The sequence below is a fragment of the Podarcis filfolensis genome, assembly GCF_964270895.1.
Source record: "Podarcis filfolensis genome assembly, chromosome: 8".
In the NCBI taxonomy this organism is placed as follows: Eukaryota; Metazoa; Chordata; class Lepidosauria; order Squamata; family Lacertidae; genus Podarcis; species Podarcis filfolensis.
The window spans coordinates 41,419,824-41,434,316 of record NC_139611.1 but is presented as its reverse complement, the minus strand read 5'-3'; the positions used below and the strand labels follow the sequence as shown (position 1 = coordinate 41,434,316).

Genomic DNA, 14,493 nt, shown 5'->3' with positions numbered 1-14,493 from the left:
CAGGAGGCCCCATTAGCTAAAGTGGTGCTTCAGGTTAAGAACAGTTTCAGGTTAAGAACGGACCTCCAGAACGAATTAAGTGCCACTGTATCTGTTCTTTATTGCTTTTCCCTTCCTGTCAGCAAGTGCCAACCACTGCCCCATGTGGTGAGTCTGGTAACTACAGCCTCTTACGGAATAACCTTCCAGATCTGACTTGGCTCCACCCACCCGAACTGGCTACTCACCCTCTGGACTGGAAGGTGTATAAAGTACTTCCTGTCCAAGCAAAGCATTGGTGAAGCAATAAGGTCGACTGGTGTGTTATGTTGGCTAGCCTAACACAGTGGACCTAACCCCCAGCTTGTACTTGTTTGCCCTCTGCTCCTGATTGCTATTTGGTCTCAACTCCTGGCTTGTTTCCAGGTCCTACTTCCAATCTTAACGGCCCTTCAGTCCTGGCTGCAAGGGAGGCATTCATGGTGAGCTCTGGCACCTTTTTTTCTAGAAAAATAGCACTGCTTTTGTCCGTCCAGAATCTTCCAACATTTTGTTTCATTAAAAGGCCTTGAGCTGTAGTATCATGAAACAGGGAGAAAAACCTCTCCCTATCAACTTACTCCACACCATGCATCATCATTTTTTAAGCCTCTGCCATGTCCCCACTTGCCTTTTCTGTAAATCAAAACCTCCCAAGTGTGGGTTGAGTGGTGTGTGTGCAGCTTGGGAGCCTAGCCAGGCTGGCACCATCAGTAGCTACAGCACAAATGTTATGACACCCTGCAAGTTGCCAGTTGATTCGGAGACCTGATTGGTGATGTGTCTTGCGTCATGTTTATTTATGGACTGAAGGCATCATCCCCCCTCCCCGGCCTCCTTTCACAAAGGAGTTCAGGAATCCCCCTGAAATCTGTTGCTTTTTGGACCGCGCTAGCTCATTTGAGACTATGGGCTTGTGGCTTTTACTGCTAGGCAGGATGGCTGAGCCAATTAGGAATATAATAAGCAGACAGCCCAGAGAGCCTGAGAGCTGGCCTAGGCTGCAAACAAAAGCTTTGAACCAAATTGAGCTTGACTCTCCATAAAGAGCTTTTTTGGAGACATTGGGCCTTGTTTACATCAAACGCTATCATGGGACAATCGTCTATTTTTTCCGAGAGACTCTGTGGCCAGGATCGCATCATGCAAGTGTGAGATTTGGCACCAGATGCTGGGTCCAGTATCCTGAGAATCTCGAAATGAGCTTCTAGCGCTTAGCAGCCACAGAGATAAGGCTGGGAATGATTGGGAAATGCCTGGTGGAATTTCTGAAGCCAGACTGGGACTGAGCTTGGCTGGCGGAGGCCAGTAGACTGCATCCGACCTCTCCCTGCTCCAGTGTGGCTCACAGGAGCAGAAGAACAAAAAATGTTTACATATTCAGGATGTATAATTCAACTTTTTGGTGCGGAGCAGCGGAGTAGCCCTATAGATGTTACTAGATTCCAGTTCTTATCATTTCTGACCAGTGGCCAATCTGGCTGGGGTTGATGGGAGCTGAGCAACCTCCGGAATGCAGGAGTTTGGCTACCCCGGTGAAGAGTCTGGATTTTTTTCAGTCAGTGTCTGTACATGACTGAGGCTAATTTTGTGATAAAGTGAGTGTGTGTTTCCTTTCAACTTAAGGTTGCTTGGCTCTTTCATTGTTCTAGGGTTACAAGTTCTCTCTCTATATTTTCATCTCGCAGAAGCATCCTCCCACTCCAGCACTGCTAGGAGCTGTCCCTACCATCAGGCAAAGTGAGGCCACCATCACAGGCAGCTGATTTTGGGTGTTATGAAAGAGCAGGAAGTTGTTAGCTATTTCATTTTTGTATTTTAACTGCTGAGGAGATAAAGAGCAGTACCGTCGCAGGTATGAAGATAAAGTGGTCGGCCTTGAATGCTTTGTGCCATGAAGAATGGAGTGAGTGGCAGTTCAGGCAGCAGAATGACTAGTGATGGCCCTCTCCATCAAATATTTATCATGGGGTTGGGGGCTCACCACATTCTTTCTCCTCTCTCTAAATCTAAGGCCAGACTAGTGGATAGCTCAGCCTAGTATCTGTGCCCTTAAGTGCAAGGTGGCTTTTTTTTTTAAAGAACTCAAATCACTAGTGAGCTCAATGCATATTGGGACCAAAGCATAGTGGGATAAATTCTGCTGTGTGGCCCTAGTGTGGATCCCACCACCACCATTAATCTGCATAGAAAAATAACTTCCCATTTGCTTCATGGAAGCTCCTCACCCCCATCCATGCAAATTGCTGTGGCAATTTGCCCCTGATGTGGACTGAGACCCTAGCAGCGTTAAGAGGTGCAAAAAGTTACCCCCCTACCCCTATGCTAGACTCATGATCCAGATTACATCCTTGCCACACTGGCAATTTGTATCTAAACCCCCTGCACTTAAGTGTATAGGAATAGAACTAAAGTATTGTCTAAAGTTTGGCTCTCAGTTCATAAGAACGTAAGGAGACCATGAATGCTAGACCAGGCCAAAGGGGACCCATCTAGTCCATCAGGCTTTTCTCACAGTGATCAACCAGATGCCCATGGGAAGCCTGCAAGCAGGAACTAAAAGTACTTGTGACTCCCAGCAACTGGTATTCAGAGCCTTACTACCTCTGACAGTGGAGGGAGAACATAGTCATTGTGGCCTTCTCCTCCATGAATTTGTCCAGTCCTCTTTAACAGTGTACAAGTTGGTGGCCCTCACTACATCATCTAGGAGCAAGCTCCACAAATTAACTATGTACTCTGTGAAGAAGGACCTCCTTTTGTCTGTCCTGAACCTTCCAGGTTATAATTTGAAATTCCAACGTATGAGTTCTTTATCTTGATCAAGATAGATGGAGGGATACCTAGTGGGAAATGCACCATCTGATTCAGCGTGTTTCCTCTCCCAATCCACTCCAGGCTTTCATTTTCTAATTCCTTGAGAAAGCTACCATGATGCCCACTGCTGAGGATCTATGAATGAGGGGCTCAAAACAGAACTGAGCCAACATTTCTCGGAAGACTCCCCCCCCCCCCGAAAAAGCATCTGAAATTTGTTTTTTCTCCCCTTGGAAAAGAAGGCCACTTTGCAGAATTTTCTCTGAGTAGTCTCCGTTACGATATCCTGGAACAATGTTAGATTCAGGGTGTTTGTGAAGGATGCAGACTGGTGCCTAGGCTTCCAGCACAATTGCTGCTGCTCAATATTGTAGCAGTGCCACCTTCCTCCCCTAAAAAAAAGACTTGGGGAGAAAAGAAGATTCTGCTGCTGCCACTGCTAATGGTGAGCCCCACAATGAAACCAGAAAAGGAGAAGGAGCATAGTTCAGTGGTGGAGCATCTGCTTTGCATGCAGAAGGTCCTAGGTCCAATCCCCAGCATCTCCAGGTAGGGCTGGGAATTCATTCTAGTCTGAAACCCTGCAGAGCTGCTGCCAGTCAGTGTAGCCAATACTGAGTTAGATGTGGCAAAGTTCTTATACAATCATACCTCGGGTTACAGAAGTGTTGGGTTGCACGGTTTCGGGTTGCGCACTGCGCCAAACCCGGAAGTACCGGAACGGGTTACTTCTGGGTTTCGGCACTTGCGCATGCACAGAAGTGCTAAATCGCGCTTTACACAGGTGCAGAAGTGCCGAATCGTGACCCGCGTGTGTGCAGATGCGGTGCTGTGGGTTGCGGATGTGCTTCCCGCACGGATCACGTTCACAACCCGAGTGTCCACTGTACTTGGAATAAGACAGCTTCACATGTTCTTATTAGAGAATTTTTCTGCCTCCTGGATAAATTCAGTGTAATGGACACCCCATTTCCCCATGTGGCTTTGCCTCCAAATAGGAAGGAGGTGCACCACTTTATTTGCAGAGTTTGGCTGCAGGGATGGAATTGCCACAGGTTGGTTGATAAGCTGTGGGTGACTCACCCTTTGGCAGCAAGTGTGTTATGAGTATGAATGTCAGTTTGTCAGAGTCTTTAAAGCTGTTTTAACATATGAGTGAAGGGTTTGTTTTTTACAAAAAAACAACAACCCTAATTCCCCTGTTTTTAACAGTAGTGTGCTCCAAAAAAAGGGAAAGTGCCAAGGGGCAGATGGATGGGAGGGAGGGAGGGAGACTGAAGCTGTGCCCAGTTTCAAAAGGAAGTTGTGGCCATTCTCCAACTAGGCTGCCAAGTAGTTCAGATAGGAGCCCAAACTGTTGGGAGGCAGGGAGAAAAAAACACTGAGTTTTCTCCAAAGGAATTTCGCCCATCAGGAATGCTTGGCTTATGTGGCTAGAAGGGCAAACATTTGCCCCTGGAGCATCAAGGAATTGCAGAGATACAGTGAATAGGCCATGACGGCTAGGCTCTGCCTCCACAGTTGGAGGCAGTAATGCTTCCAAATGCCAGTTGCTGGAAGCCACAGGAGAGGAGAGTGGTTTTGTGTTAGAATCTTGCATGTGGGTTTCTTGCAGAAATCTGGTTGGCCACTGTGAGAACAGGGTGCTGGACTACATGGGCCACAGGCCTGATCCACCAGGCTCTTCTTAAGTTCTTAACACCAGAGAGAGTTTCTTCCATGCTAGACTTTTGGGGCTGGCCAATGAGTCTCCACATACCACACCAGTATCTGTCACTTGCCTTCCACACCTTCAGCTTTTATCATTCTCACCATTACCTTTCCAGCTCTTCTGGCGAAGAGATAGAAAATGTTCCACTTGTTCAGATGGGCTTTCATTGGTTGATTGCTTTCTGGCAGGTTTTTAATTTCATCTGCTGATCCTCTTTGTCTCTTTTTATAGCCCGAATTCCCTCTCTCCATCCCTGTTCCATCACTCCTGCAAAGCCAAGAGCATGTTCCTTGCATTTGTTGGCCCAGCCTGGCTCTGGAGTCACGCTTCATTGCGTGTGCACAATTTCATGACAGCATCTTGCTTGGCTCTCTTGCACACCAGCCCTCATGTGACCTGCAGCAGCAGCAGCAGTGCTGGTGTGGAGGGCGCCCAGCTCTGGTGAGGCACGTGACCATCACTTCGGCATTGTCCTTTGCTGAAATGGAGGGGGACAGGCGGACTCGCCCAGTGCTGCTGCTGCAAGTCTCCTTTTGGATGTAAATTTGGAAGCAAACAAACCCAGGGTGGAATCTTGCCGTCTGTTGTGAATTTTTCAAATAACGGTCGGTAAATGACTGAGAAAGCTCTCAGAGTAGACTGAGAAATCAGTACAATATGTCCATGAAACCCAGACTTGCCTGGGAACATCCTCCATGGTGTACAGTCTCTCTCTCTCTCTCTCTCTCTCTCTCTCTCTCTCTCTCTCTCTCACACACACACACACACACACACACACACACAAACACACACGACATGCTGTCCTTAATTAAGTACAGCCACTAGCGATTCTTTGACCAATTTTTAATTAATGGTCTCCCCACTTCCTTGCAGCTAAGCTGCATGGAATGTATACAGCACATTCCCATCTCCTGGCGACTTCCTGGTAAGGAATATCCACCTCATAACTAAATGTGCCACCCTTGCACTGGAACAGGTAAATCTGTCATTGTCACACCCTTCACCATAGGATCCCATGGTGGGTTACAATAATATCATAATGCAATACTGAAATCAGTTAAAACAATTTGCAACCAGGATGCAACCCAGTCCAGAGAGACAGAGTGGATGGGTGCACAGCAGAAAGCTGTTTCTGTCCCCTCCCCTCATCCAGCAAGTGAGCTAATCCTCACATTATGTTTGGGTCAGTTTAACTCATTCTGTTGCTTTCATCCAGTAGGTTGGGGCCCTCAGGTGGATCATGAGGTCACCCCAGGCGAGTTGTGGCAAAGCTGTTGCTGCCATATTAGACTCCAGCTAAGGTTGACCAAACTAAAGGAGCACTTACATGCGGTGCCTGAATAAAATGCCTTCTCCTGATGACACACACATTTGATCAATTTCCATGAGTGCTGCAAAGTGGCAGGAGAGAGGCAAGAGCATTTTTCAGTAAGAAAGATATTTTTGGCCAGCTGTATGCAAGGAAGCTCTCTGTGGAGCAGGGACATTCTGTTCACTTTCTAGTCTGTTTCTTTGGTTTTCTAGATTGCTCCCAGAAGTGTCTACTGCTCTGGGTAGCTTGGCTGTGCAGTGCTTGCCATCATTTAAAAAAACAAAAACTACTGGTTTTCAGTAGTTTCTCAGTCTTTCAGCTACGAACAAGTGTAAAAATCACCAATTTTCATTTAGTAGCAATCCTAAGGCAATACTATGTCTATTGCTCGGTGAATTGTCATTTTAGGATTAATAATGTTCTATTAAGTATAACTCAACAGTGAATATGAGAAAGTGGATCCCATGTTTCAGGCTGTCATTGGGCAACAAACTGGCTGCACACTACACACCATGCATCCAAAGAATCGAGGAAACTGTTGTTTACCCCTCTCAGAACTACAGTTCTCATCACAAATTACAGTTCCCATGATTCTTGGGGGGAAGTCAGGTGCCTTAAAGGTGCCTTAAATGCAGTGCTATTTTTCTAGATAAAGAGGTGCCGGAACTCATCATGTACACCTTCCTCATTCTCTTAGAATGGCAATGGTGCCCACCTGAGAAGTGCCAGAACTGAGTTCCAGTGAGTTCCAGCTGAAAAAAGCCCAGTTTAAATGTATGGTGTGTATGTAGCCACTATGAGGTTTGGACAGTCTGTTAGTCTGCCTGCATGTCTGGCACGCTCTTGCCTGATACAGCATGGTTTATTTGCAAGCACTATTTTGTGGATACCATGTTTTAACTCACATCCCCCTAACACCACCAAGTCTTTTGTAGTCTTTAAAGAAAGAATGTGTTGGCCTGGCTCTCTCCTGTGTATTTATTCTAAAGTTGCCTTTGTTGCAAGTGAAGGAAGGAAGAGAAGATTTGTCTGCCGGGTTCTGCAAGTACAAAAAGTGGAGAGGTGTGAGGGAGGGAGCTACCTTGACCAACTCAGCATATTCCTCTGACTCCATCACTTTCTGTATTTTCTCAAAGTTAGAGGTAGCACCTATCTACTGCCCCATTCACACCATACATTTAAAGCACTACAAGCCCACTTTAAACAGTCCTGGTTTCCTCCAAACAATTATGGAGGCTGTGGTTTGTTATGGGTATTGAGAGGTGTTAGGAGACCCCCTACTCTTTTCAGAAAGCAACAGTTCCCAGAGTGGTTTAACAATTGATCCCTCTTCACAGGGAACTCTGGGGATTGTAGCTCTGTGAGGGGAAAGGGGGTCTCACAACAACTCTCAGCACCCTTTAGAAAATGCAGCTCCCATAATTCTTTGGGGGGTGACTTTAAAGTGGTAGTGTAGTGTTTTACATGTATGATGTGGCTTGAGTTGTACTCAAGCAGACGCACTGAAATTAATGGGCCTATGTTAGTCAGGGGCATTGTTTACTTTGAGTAGGAATAGCATGACATGCAATCCACAGTCTTTGTGGTTAACTGGGCTGGCTGTGTTTGCTTTTGGGGCAGGTGGTCATTCTCCAGAGTGCGTTGTTGGTAAGATACCTGCCATCGTAATTATCCCAGAGATACCCACTCTATTGCTGCAGATTTGTTGCGGTGATGCAGATTTGATGGTTAGCTCAGGGCTTTTTCCATTCTTGATTACCTTCCTTCTGCTTTCACAAGTTATGCAAGATTGGCTGGAAGCAGGAGACAGGGCGAAGGAAACTGAACTGTCGGCTCCAGCTGAGGAGCAGCATCTGAATGCCAATTGCTGTGAATCACCCCTGGAGGGAGCTGCTGCAGTTGTGTTAAAGTCCTGCTTGTGGGCTTTCCAGAGGAGCCATCTGGCTGGCTACTGTGGTAACAGGATGGTAGACTAGAGAGGCCTCTTTTGGCCTGATGCTGCTGTAGGGCTCTTCTAGTCCTAGGCATCACGAGCTTCAAGGCTATTTCCTTCCCATCAGGAATAGGAGGAGGCTGAGCAGTGCCAGTCAATTCTTGGGCGATGCAATGGTTGTGTTGTAGTCATGCTGGTCAATAAACAAAGCAATTAGGCTGGTGATTCTCTGTGGCTTTTTGCTTCTCCTATACTTACTGGCTTCATGACTGCTGCGTTTTGTTTTTGTTTTGTTTTTTAAAAAAACATATAGCTCACTCCTTTTTCTGCTAAAGGCACTTGGGTTAGTCATAATTAATCAACCCCAGTCACTCAGATATCATCAATAGAGTGTGGGTGCAGTAAAGAGAAATATATTATATTGCTGCATTTGCCATAGTAAAACTGCATACCCTCCAACATGGCGTCCTATTCAATAATACTGTAATAATAATACCCCACCCATCTGGCTGGGTTGCTTCAGTCATTCTGGGTGGCTTCCAACATATATAAAAACATTAAAAATTCAAAAACTTCCCTATACAGGACTGCCTTCAGATGGCTCAGGGGTCGTATAACTCCATACCCTCTAACATTTCTCCAGTGAAATAGGAACATCCTACCATACCCTCCAATATTTCTCTGGTGAAAATAGGGATGTTCTAAGGCAAAATGGGACATTCTGGGAACAAATCAGAAAGTAGGACAGCTTCTGTAAATCCAGAACTGTCCCTGGAAAATAGGGACACTTGGAGGTTCTGAAACTGTTGTTAAATGCCTGCCCAGATCAGTATGTTTTCGTAGTACTTTTGAAGCTATACAATAGTTTGGGGGGGTTGAGGGGGGTCTCAAAGTAGGTAACTGTGACTTTCTTTGTAGCACTCCATAGAGAAAGAACTGCAATTCAGTTGTAAGGCATCTGCTTTGCTTGCCAAAGGGTCCCGGGTTAAATCCCTGATGCTTCCACATAGGAATCAAAAAGACGCACACTCCAGCTGCCTGAAACCCTGGAGAGCTCTCTGGAGTTGCTTCTCCCTGCAAAAAAAGGAAGAAGTTCGGCCATCTTTTTTAAACGCACGCATACAAAAACCACAGAAATCATCAAGCTTCTAGTCCCTAGTTAGGAATGTGGGCCCCATCCCATAGCTAGGCCTAGTTCAAAGGAAGGGCTTATCCATACTTCCTTTGCTCTTTAGCTCTCAATAGAGCAAAAGGCAATTTGAGTTATCTCCAGATTGACATTTGCTCCGATTTAGCACTGAAAAATGGGTTTTCCCTAGGAATGGAGCAGGGCAAGGGGAAAACTGCTCAAACCCGTGCTTTCTAGGCATGAGATAAGCAGAAGTGTGGATGAGCCCTAAGCCTGTTTGTATTGCATCCTCCTGTGGGTCAGACTGAACAGCAGTGGGCTCTCTCCTGACAGCTCCTTGTCTCTTTGTCCACCCCAGAATGCCGGATCATGGGCAGAATACCAAACCCCACCCTTGTGTGATAATCCTGCAGGCATGCAGAATACTCCCTTAAGAGCTGGCTGCATGCTGGAATGGTTTCCTCCCTCCTTTACATACCAGGGCTGCACTTATACCAGGTGTGAAGCTAACAGGTCCTTCAACTGCGTTGGATTTCTTGGGAACTGAGGAAGCTTCGCTGCACCCCAGGATGTTTGGGCTGGCTTCCATGAAATGCAGCTGGAAAACTTGCAAGAGAACTCTTGCGGCAACCTGCTGAGAAACCCGGGTGTGAGGGAAAGATGTCCTCGCTGACACACTCTGTAAAATATGTGACCTGCACGGGCAGACTTCTATGGACAACAGAGCCAGCCCATGGCTCCATCTTCAAAAGAAAGGCAAAATATTTGAGATGAAGTGTCTGTTGGGCTGAGTGTTCTGCCAGTGCAGAATGTAATCCTGGGCAGAGAATCCAGCACCCCAAACATTTCAGCTTCAAATAAAGAAAAGAAAGAAAGTTCAAGTTTCTAGTCCCTGACGAGCAGCAGGTTGGGCTAGAAGCCTGCTTTGAACATGGCCTCTAATCCCGTCGCTCCTCCCCCCCTCTTTTCATACCTTGTTGTGGTAGATCATGCATCCACACTCTTTTTCTTTTACTTCTTGGTTTGCAGCTGGTGGGGGGAGGCGGGAAGCAGTCAGGGGCTGGATTTGGTGTAAGGAACTCCAGTTGCTAATTCATATTCAATCCTTTTTTATGCCTTCAAATATAAACCTGAAAGTATGTGCGATGCCTTCTGGCTCCCAGGGTCACAGTCATCATGTATCTGCTGTGCAATGCCTCTATATAATAATTGAACTTTGGGGGCCGAAAGGGAGAGTGCTGTTGCACTCAGGATCTGCTTTGGAGCTTCCCATAGGTGTCTGGTTGGTCACTTTGAGAATAGGATGCTGGACCAAATGGGCCACTGGCCCAATCCAGACTGAGAGCTCTTATGCTCTTATTTGATGCGTTGAAACCAGAAATGAGAATGAAAAAGGGGAATACTGAGCAGTATTCATGGTCATCAGGAGATGGCACAGTGTACCTTCCTTTATGGAACATATTAGTGCATCTAGCTCAGTTTTGTGTACAACTTGGTGTTTTGGGCTGTAGTTCGACATCAGTCCCAGTCAGAACAGCGATGGTTCGATTCAAAGCACGAGTGCTCTACCTTTGATCTATGTTGCTTCCTTGCACTAAGTTTCTTCTTTCCCATGGCTAGCAGAAGCCAAAATTAATTTTATGCATGTTTGCACATGTTATAGAGGCTCAAAAATTAAGATTTCTGGTGCACAGAATCAGCATGGTGTTTTTTGCATATACACAAAGTGATGGAAGATGGAGGCTGGGAGTCCCAAAAATGTATTGTTCCTCAGGAACCAGGAATGGGGTCCTGTAGTAAGAGTGGAGTGTTTGGGTGGGTCATGCTGTACCGTGAGCTTCCCGTAGATGACAGCGGCACAGTCAGGGTGCCATAGCGCTGGTTTGTACATCTTTGATCTGTCTTGAATCTCCAGTGTGGCACTACGGACCTCCTTCCCCTCTCTTGCCTCCAGCCTGTCATCGTAGTGGGGGAAATAGCTGGATGGTTTTGCCCCCAAATCATGACCTACCTCACAGGATTGTTGTGAGGATTAAATGAACCATGTATGCCACCTTGAGCTCACTGGAGAAAAAGTTGAGATATAAACCCAACAGATAATAATAGGTAATATTATAAGAGATAACAGTAACAACTACTACTTGCAAATCTTAACCTTGCCACTTATTTATTTAGATTTCAATTATTTGAAAACATTCATACACCACTTAATATTTTTTTTAAAAAAATCTCCAAATGGTGTACAATATAGGAGCAGTGATACCAGTAAAAGTGAAAGTACAATTTAGAACCAATAAAATAGCAGCATAAAAATAAGAATTCAGATGATTCAAATGCATGAATATGTAAAACAGAATCCAGTAGTCTTATGAGTCATTTCATCAGACTTCATGTCTTTTTAGCACCTGTGCGAAGGATAGAAATTCAACAGGCAGAGTGTTTGCCAGTGTAGCATGACCATGACAGTGAAAGCGTCATCTGTTGAACTATGTCACACTTATGCTGCCAGGGGAGGAAGTAAAAGGAATGCTTGTGAACTCTGCAGGTGAGGTTTCCTACACGTCAGGCCTGTAGTTTAACACAGGCTGCATTTCCTGCCAGAGAAATCCTCAGCAAGCCTGAGGTGGGGGGCAGGGGGGTGGGAGCCATCCATGCGTTAGGAGTGAAACACTTTAGACTCTCCAGGTTTCCATTCCAGAGGGAGCCCCACATCTCCCTAACCTTGGATTCCTCTCAGCCTCTCAGAGCATCTCAGCACACAGCTGAGGCTGTGAATCAGTTGTCAAATATGTGGGTCATCTCCTGTGCAGTGAAATGGATGTCCAAGAGAGCCTCGCTTCCCTGAGGTCATTCCTGTTCCGTCCGAACACGGCCTCCAGTATTGCCGGGTCCCGCAGCTGTTCTTCTCACCATTGCGCCTTTATGCGCTCTCACCGCTCCTGCACATGAGGCCTCGATTAGGTTTCAAAGCTTCCCGGGGGCCAGTTTTTGTTTTGTTTTGGGTAGGTTTTTTTGTAGCATTTGTAGCGGAGGGGTGCTAATTGAATAAGAGTGTGGGAGGGACTGTGTTTTTGTTGTAATGCTAATCGGGTGACATTAATGCTTCCAGGGTTGATGGTGTTGGCCCAAAGCTGTGATAGTTCTGGGCAGATCGCCCAGTGCCACATGTGTGGAAGAGGGTGCATATGAGCACACACACACATGCCAGTTGTGTGGTGCTTTTGAGTCATGCTGGCAGTATGTGACAGTTGTAAGTTGATCACACTGATTTAGAGCTGGAAGAAACTCAAAGGCAGATTTATTATAATTATTATAATTACTAATTAAAATCGAATTATTAATTGAATTATTGATTAATATTAATATTATTTAATACTGTTGAAGGAATCTTCCAGTCGCCTTCCAGCCCTCCTTTGTTAACCCACTGCTTCCTTCACCTTCCAGTGTGAACTGATTATATAGTTTCGTTCGGTGTTAACTGAGCCAAAATTTATCAGAATGGAACTTTCTGATAATTTTTTTTTTTTTTGGCCATATCCCTGATTGTTAGAGAATTCTACCTTCTGTTGATGAATATTTGGCCAAATCCCCTCCTCTGCCTGTAAACAGGGTGAAGGTTTTTTTGGGAGGGTTTTCTTTTTTTAGCTCAGAATCCTTAGTCCTGATTACCCTTCAAACAAATATAATCAAATTTAGTGATAAATTGCTCTTCAAAAGTTTAAATTGGCATCTCCTGCCAAAGTTCTCTTGGTGTCATTTGGGTCAGCAACAGAGTGCCCCTGAAGACTGAAATATTCTCCCACTTCTTTCTGGAAGTTGCCCTATTAATGTTCTGTAACAGGGTTGCTTGAGAGGATGTAGGCAGTGGCGGAGGAAGAAGAGTGCAGGGGGAGCATACTGCCCCCAGCAGTGCGATCCCAGCAGGGTGCCATCGCGGCTGCCCCCCCCCCGCCTGCGCTGGGCGCCCAGCAGGCGGCCCGCCCTGCCCCCAGGATGCACCCCCCACGGGCGGCCCGCCCCGCCCCCAGGACGCGTGCCAGCCCCATCCCCGCCTGCTCTCCACCCCCCAGTGCCGGAGCATGAAGCTCCGCCACTGGATGTAGGGATAGAGTTTGCCATCTGCGTTTCTTCACAGGGCCTGGTCCTTTTTGTTGACCTTTCATAGCTGCTGAGTGTTCTTAAAAAAAGAGAAGAAAAAAGATCAGGGGGATGTTGAATCAGATTTAGAGCTAGAAATTGCAACTTGTGGAAAACGTGATTTGACCACTGTTCTCTAACCAGGTGGGGGAGAAATCAAAATGTATCTAATCCACATGATGCAAATAAAAGCGAACAACATGTGATACTCCTGGAGGGGATGTTTCAAGAGGGCATTCCATACATCTGTACTGTTTACACACAATTTAAAAGCTGGAGTGCTGAGTGCCGTCTTGGATCACATTCAAGGACATTTTAACTGTTGCAGCCATGTGGTATGACACATGGCCTTGATGCTGGGGCATGGTTGTCACGTTTAAATGTCTGCAACCGCACAGCATTGGATCATTCCCCCCCCCCCCCGATACTGGGATGGGCAACACTTTCATGTTAATGATGCATGTTTCTATTGATTTATTCTTGATTAAATTTCTATTCCACCCTTCCTTTCCAAAGGAGCTCAGCAAACAAAAGTAGCAAAATAATTAAACATAAAATGAAAACACATTTAAAACTTTTTAAAACATCAAAGGACATCTCAAAACATTTTAAAACAGTCTCTCTCGCAGCTAATAATTTGCAGGTTATCAGCAGTGGTATGTTTCAGCCATCAAATGCCTGGGTGAACAGGAATGTTTTTAAATTCTTCATGAATGTTAATAACAAGGGAGGCAGACACACTTCGCCAAGGAGGGCATTCCACAAATGGAGAGCCACCAACAAGAAGGCCCTGTTGTGAGTCAATGCCAACTGTGCAACATTGGTCATGGCCTTTCAGTTCCAAACTTTTGAATGTTACAGCCATGTGGGTGGGCGGGGGGCAGAATCCACAGCAGCATTTGTTTAAAGAGCACTTTGCTGATGCAATGGTGGGATATCCTGTAATTTTCCTGAGTTCTACTTCCTGAAGCATAAGGAGAGCTTGTTTCCATAGGTGGACAAAGACACCCTGAAAAAGGGAAGAGGGATCTGTATTTATGCAGCGTTCAGGACCCAAAATCTTTTCCATTCTAGTCTCCTAAATTCTTCCATTGATTCCTCTCTCCAGAGTTGATTAAAATATTCAGAAGTTTCCTCTGGCCTCTCATGGGATGTGTCATCTCATTTGAAATTGCTCCTTTGGAAGTCAGGAAACCCTCTGTGTTGACAAGTGACATATCAAGTCAGGATGAGCGGGGTATCCAGAGGCATTCAGACGATTACCTCTCAGCTGGAGCTGTGGGCAGTGGGCTGGGAACAGAGCCAGACCATTGTTCCATATAGCAAAGCTTTTCCTGGGATCAGGGCCAGCCCTTCCTTTAGACAGAGTGAGGTGACTGCCTCAGGTGACACCAACTGGGAGTGGTGACCTCCTGGCTGTTTCTCCTGAGCACTTT

At 45.9% G+C, this 14,493-nt stretch overlaps 1 protein-coding gene across 2 annotated transcripts in view; it reads left to right on the top strand.

Annotated features, from left to right (window-relative positions):
• Positions 1–14,493, top strand: part of ZNF469 (zinc finger protein 469) — a 224,121-nt gene that overhangs the window by 110,396 nt on the left and 99,232 nt on the right. The window lies entirely within an intron of this gene.